The following is a 7126-nucleotide window of genomic DNA, read 5'->3' on the forward strand; positions in this document are numbered from 1 at the left end:
TGTCTCTGGGCCCCTGTTGTGTTTCACTAAAGCGTAAGTGACGGTCTAGACTCCACTCACTGTTCCTAACGTGGGAGGCCACTGGCTCTGGGAAGATGTTTCGTATTCAACAGTAGATAGCCATGCTCTGTGAGGATGTGTGTGTACATGGGGACTAGAATAAAATGTGGAATAAAATCTCTGAATTATTTTGCAAGGCACAAATCTTAAAACTGTGATGTTATCCTGGGGTGTTATCTTTTCATTGATTCCCAAATGTAAACAGCTTACAGTTTATACTATAGAAGTATTTGGGGCCAGTGCCTAATTACAATGGTCACCTATGAAATAGATGTTGTCTTTGTTTTACACATGAGGGAGCTAGAACTTCAGGAGGTGTTTTAACACCTTGCCCAGGGATGCAGAGCCAGTCGGTGGTAGGTGATAATGCCAGACAAAGAAGAGACCCTTTAAAGCTTATGTTTGAAGCCACTCTGTTATTTGAGTCCAAAGCATCTTTCTCAGAAGAACTAGTGAAAGCCTTTTTGTTCAGACGAGATCAGATCAGATCAGTCGCTCAGTCATGTCCGACTCTTTGCGACCCCGTGAATCGCAGCACGCCAGGCCTCCCTGTGTATCACCAACTCCCGGAGTTCACTCAGACTCACGTCCATCGAGTCAGTGATGCCATCCAGCCATCTCATCCTCTGTCGTCCCCTTCTCCTCCTGCCCCCAATCCCTCCCAGCATCAGAGTCTTTCCAATGAGTCAACTCTTCACATGAGGTGGCCAAAGTACTTGAGTTTCAGCTTTAGCATCATTGCCTCCAAAGAAATCCCAGGGCTGATCTCCTTCAGAATGGACTGGTTGGATCTCCTTGCAGTCCAAGGGACCCTCAAGAGTCTTCTCCAACACCACAGTTCAAAAGCATCAATTCTTCGGCACTCAGCTTTCTTCACAGTCCAACTCTCACATCCATACATGACCACAGGAAAAACCATAGCCTTGACTAGACAAACCTTTGTTGGCAAAGTAACATCTCTGCTTTTGAATATGCTATCTAGGTTGGTCATAACTTTCCTTTCAAGGAGTAAGTGTCTTTTAATTTCATGGCTGCAGTCACCATCTGCAGTGATTTGGAGCCCCCCAAAATAAAGTCTGACACTGTTTCCACTGTTTCCCCATCTATTTCCCATGAAGTGATGGGACCAGATGCCATGATCTTCGTTTTCTGAATGTTGAACTTTAAGCCAACTTTTTCACTCTCCACTTTCACTTTCATCAGGAGGCTTTTTAGTTCCTCTTCACTTTCTGCCATAAGGGTGGTGTCATCTGCATATCTGAGGTTATTGATATTTCTCCTGGCAATCTTGATTCCAGCTTGTGCTTCTTCCAGTCCAGCGTTTCTCATGATGTACTCTGCATATAAGTTAAACAAGCAGGGTAACAATATACAGCCTTGACGTACTCCTTTTCCTATTTGGAACCAGTCTGTTGTTCCATGTCCAGTTCTAACTTGCTTCCTGACCTGCATACAGATTTCTCAAGAGGCAGATCAGGTGGTCTGGTATTCCCATCTCTTTCAGAATTTTCCACAGTTGATTGTGATCCACACAGTCAAGGGCTTTGGCATAGTCAATAAAGCAGAAATAGATGTTTTTCTGGAACTCTCTTGCTTTTTCCATGATCCAGCGGATGTTGGCAATTTCATCTCTGGTTCCTCTGCCTTTTCTAAAACCAGCTTGAACATCAGGAAGTTCACAGTTCGCATATTGCTGAGGCCTGGCTTGGAGAATTTTGAGCATTACTTTACTAGTGTGTGAGATGAGTGCAATTGTGTGGTAGTTTGAGCATTCTTTGGCATTGCCTTTCTTTGGGATTGGAATGAAAACTGACCTTTTCCAGTCCTGTGGCCACTGCTGAGTCTTCCAAATTTGCTGGCATACTGAGTGCAGCACTTTCACAGCATCATCTTTTAGGATTTGAAATATCTCAACTGGAATTCTATCACTTCCACTAGCTTTGTTCATAGTGATGCTTCCTAAGGCCCACTTGACTTCACATTCCAGGATGTCTGGCTCTAGGTGCGTGATCACACCATCGTGATTATCTGGGTCATGAAGATCTTTTTTGTACAGTTCTTCTGTGTATTCTTGCCATCTCTTCTTAATATATTCTGCTTCTGTTAGGTCCATACCATTTCTGTCCTTTATCAAGCCCATCTTTGCATGAAATGTTCCTTTGGTATCTCTGATTTTCTTGAAGAGATCTCTAGTCTTTCCCATTCTGTTGTTTTCCTCCATTTCTTTGCATTGATCGCTGAGGAAGGCTTTCTTATCTCTCCTTGCTATTCTTTGGAACTCTGCATTCAGATGTTTATATCTTTCCTTTTCTCCTTTGCTTTTCACTTCTCTTCTTTTCACAGCTATTTGTAAGGCCTCCCCAGAGAGCCATTTTGCTTTTTTGCATTTCTTTTCCAGGGGAATGGTCTTGATCCCTGTCTCCTGTACAGTGTCACGAACCTCATTCCATAGTTCATCAGGCACTCTATCTATCAGATCTAGGCCCTTATATCTATTTCTCACTTCCACTGTATAATCATAAGGAATTTGATTTAGGTCATACCTGAATGGTCTAGTGGTTTTCCCTACTTTCTTCAATTTAAGTCTGAATTTGGCAATAAGGAGTTCATGGTCTGAGCCACAGTCAGCTCCTGATCTTGTTTTTGCTGACTATATAGAGCTTCTCCATCTTTGGCTGCAAAGAATATAATCAATCTGATTTCATTAGTGAATGATAAAGAATTCTGAGTAACAGTTTGTTTGCTCCTATGCACTGTTAAGATTTTTCTCCGTGTATGTTAAATCTACTCTCACAGGTAACACTTCTCTCTGGTGCCAGTGGGTTGTCAGATTTTGAATGGGCCTGAAAGTCAGTAGCCATTGCTGCGATCTTGAATGTTTCTCTGCGTCCTATTCAAATATGTCTATGCCTCCCGTGTTACTAGGAATGTCTTCTGCTTGGCCTCTGTGCTCCTCTAGGTTGTTTCAGAGCAGGCGCTCCTTTTTCAAACAGAGCTGTACTTCCCCCCTAGGGATATACGTTACGGCCCTCAGAAAATCCCTCTGGAGTGTTCTGCCTCTAGGTGATCCTCTGAAGGTCAGTTTCGCCTTTACTTAGCAGACGCTTCTGCAGAAGCACAGGTTATAGAGACTATGACACGACTCACCTGTAAGCATGAGTCCAAACACCAAACTAGCACTTAAAATATTTTGAGTATGTTTAAAATTTTTTTCTAATGTAATATTAATTTTAGAATAAAAACTTCATACAATTTTGTTTACCTAGATTATTCTACAGTAACTGAACTGCAAAGCAAATCGTTAGTCACCTTTGTAACTGGAAGAACCAAGTATGATATTATCTTTCGATGTGTTCTCCTTCTTTTTCCTAAAAGAGAGAGTCTACCAATATAATAACAAAGATCACTCTGATTTCAGGGAGAGTTCTTATATCAGTTACAAGGATTGGAATGTGCCATCTGTCATTCACTTGCACTTTAAAATTTTATTTTTATTTTTTTATCTGAGTTGATTTACAATATTGTGTTACTTTCTTCTGTACCACAAAGAGACTCAGTTATCTATATACATACATCCTCTGTTTTTTAGATTCTTTTCCATGCAGATTGTTACAGTATTGAGTATGGTTTCCTGTGTGTCAACTGCTTATTCAATGTACATTTTGGATACGATATCCTTGTGAAAACAGATTTTGCCAAAGTATTTTTCATTTGGATTTCTTTTAAAGTGCTGCTATCTTATTGCCAATAAAATGTTGTGTGTAGCTGTTTACATGATGGGAATCTGTCTTTGGCATATGTGTGCGCGCACGTGTGTGTGTGTGTGCGCGTGTGCGTGTGTGTGCGTATGTGTGTGCGTGTGTGTGTGTGTGTGTGTGTGTTTTGTCTGCATCTTCTGCATTGGCAGGCCGATTCTTTACCACTGAGCCACCTGGGAAGCCACACACACACACACACCCCTACATACACACATAAATACACACACACAGTGAAGAGGTAATCCTTTAGCAAGGCTTAAGTGTGTCAGGCAATGTTACAAGCATGTTGCAACAACTTATTTAATCCTAATAGCCCCAAGACATGTATTACTATTCCAGTTTTACAGCTAAGAACATAAAAATTCAATAATTTCCTTGAACCGTGCAACTGGCCTCAAAATGAGTGATCTGTTACCAATCTTACAGAAAAAGGCTTGAGCTCTTCAACCACCGGGTACGATGGTCGCTGTGGGTGTGTCACTTGTGTTAAAGTGCATTCCTTTCTTGTCTAATGATTGAGTTTTTATCATGAAAGGATGTTGCATTTTGTCAAATCTAACCACTTCGGTCTAGTATAATATTGGATATTATATGGATATAAGATAGAAGTTTTCCTTCCACCTGGAAACTGATTCAGACCCCTAATGTTTTCAGATAGAAACCATAAAAGTTATAAGCACACTCACCAGTTCATTCAGTCCTTTTGTTAATCTTTGTGAAGCCATCTGGTTTCTCATTAGAACACCAGGACATATCAGAATTTTAGGAATTCTATATAATTTCTAGGATATCTGTATTAGTAACATTTTCCATACAGTATAACCTGAGATTTATCACTCATTTGACAATACTTCCCATGTAATTCCATATACTAAATGAACCTAATCAGGGGCCTTCTGAAGCACCCCAAAGTTAGCTATAAGTCAAAAGTGCTTCATTAGAATTTGATTTAAGAAGATTTGTCAATAAATATCAAAAGGGTTTAGAACACTCAGATAGGGTTGAAGGTCATTGTGAATCTTATTTTATTTGGAAATGACCTATCTATTCAATAAACTTTCAACACTTAGTTTATCACAGCCCTAGAAATTCAAGTTACCCAAATGTTGAGAGACTCTTTTAGACAGATGTTCCTAAAGCATAACAGACATTCCCAAAGAAAAATTATTCTTAATAGAGTTTATCTAAAATCTCCTCTCTCATTTACATTTTCTTTCCTTAGAAGTTTCTTCACTCAAATTACATTCCTTGCTGAAAAATTTGTAACAGATATGTTATATTAAACCTAAGCATAATGCTTAATGTTAATGACTCTTAGACATGTCTATATTAGTTAGATCAACAAGCAAACATGAATACTAAGTATCTAATACTGAATATTTCCCAGTTCACATGAACCTGAAATTCATTTAGGTTAATTGCTTTTGGCAGGTTGATTCTTTGCCACTGAGCCACCTGGGAAGCCTTTCATTGTCTTAAAGTTATACTAAATAATGTCACTCCTAGAAAGGCACGGTTTCCAAGCAATGACTTAAAAACTTCAGAGACCTTAGATGGTTAACTGATTGTTTTCCTCAGTGAGAGTTACAGAGGTGTTAAGATAACACAGAGGTACTGTCCCCAGAAGAGCGTAATTTTGGTAAGTATGTGCACACCTCAGCATGGGTGGGTATAGGGGAAAACCCAACAATGCAAGTGTTGCTATTGAGCAACTGGATTAAGACAAATAAGCCTTGAGAAATACATCTATTTCCAAATAGATAGTCCCTTGTAAATGAATAACTAGACTGTTAGCTTTACTCACATAAAGATTTATTTTTTCATTTCGGAAATCAACCTGAAGTTTGAGCTTGTTTATTTATTATGATATTTCAGCACCAAAATGTAGCCAGCCTCCTTGAAAACACTTCCTCATAGTTAGGGGAAGTTGTACCCAGGGGAAGAAACCTCTATGAATCTTCTTTGGGAAGCAGTTTCCTGTAGTCCTTCTCTCTAAGGAATGAAGAAGTTTCTCATTTCATCCTTTATTTTGCGTGCACATGAGGAGCTTAGCTGCTAAGACCTCTGTGTGCATTCTGTCTCTAATCCTGATACCTGTTCCCCGAGGCGGGTATTAGGATCTGAAATTCACAGGTGAGACAACGAGCTCCTAGTGTTCATGCAACTTCCTGTCTGAGCCCTTTCTACAGCTCCAAATTTAAACAAGTACATTGAAAGGAACCGCTTTTGGGAGGTTCGCTTCCTCATAACTCTTCCCTTCCCTCCTTCGTGGCACTTTCTGCTCCTTCTTTTTTCTTCAGTATTCTATTCACAGTGGCCCTGGTTAATATGAGGCAGGGAGGCCACAGCTTTCACTGCTATCGCTTTGCATTTCTTTATGATTCCCGTTTGGTCTTCTCTGTGTTCAGTCCCTTCCTTCAGTCCCAGGCAGTTCCTTCAGAACTGCTGCTCCAGCCTCCATTGGCAGCTGTCAACTTGAAAAATATTCACAGCCTAAAAGTTGAGAGTTATGTTCTATTTGATGGGAATTTTTAGGAGTTCAAGCCTGGGAGGCAGCGTCTCAAGAAACGCTGAGAGAACTGCTCCCAGGAGGCAAGCGGGGAGGGGAAGCCACTTTACACAGAAGTTTTGCAGCAGAGGCAGGTAGTCTGCACGCCAGAAGCCAGAAGACGGTTGTTAATTACAGGAGAGCCAGACGTCTCAAGGCAAGGCATTAGTGCTTTTCCACGTGTGAGAAGGTGCAAGAGTCTGGGCTCACTGCAGGCATCCCCTTGGCGTGCCCCTCACCTGTCTGGGGCCGCCATCCTGTGTCTCCCCGTCCTGAAGGCCCTCAGGCCTCCCAGCTCGCCGTCAGCAGGGGCTGCAGCCTCCGTGACACCCTTGGTTAGCTGCCGTGGCTGCTTCTCACAGCCCTGGCCGCCGAGCTCCTGGACAGTGCGCTTTCCCGGTGCTGGGCCCCTGCTCGCGTTATATTCCGTGTCCCAGGGTTCCAAGCCCCCTCCCAAGCTGTCCCTCGGTCATGGCATCAGGCCCTCTTGCTCTTACCTGTGACCAACTCCCCACTTGGCTCCGGTTTCTAGAACTAGGACCTCACCTAGGTGGCTGTGAGCTTTCTCTTTCTCACAGACCTTCCTGCCCCGACCTGGGGATCAGTCCTGCATCATCTCCTCAGGTCCCGGGACCTCCCTAGGGACCGTGTTTGGGATCCTGCCTTCCTCCCTCTCTCTTTGCTCTAATCTTCCCATCACCGATATCAGGACATTTATTCATTTAGGGTGACAATTTGCCTTCTAAACAGGGACACTTCT

Source organism: Bos javanicus, chromosome 15 (assembly GCF_032452875.1).
Source record: "Bos javanicus breed banteng chromosome 15, ARS-OSU_banteng_1.0, whole genome shotgun sequence".
Taxonomy (NCBI): Eukaryota; Metazoa; Chordata; class Mammalia; order Artiodactyla; family Bovidae; genus Bos; species Bos javanicus.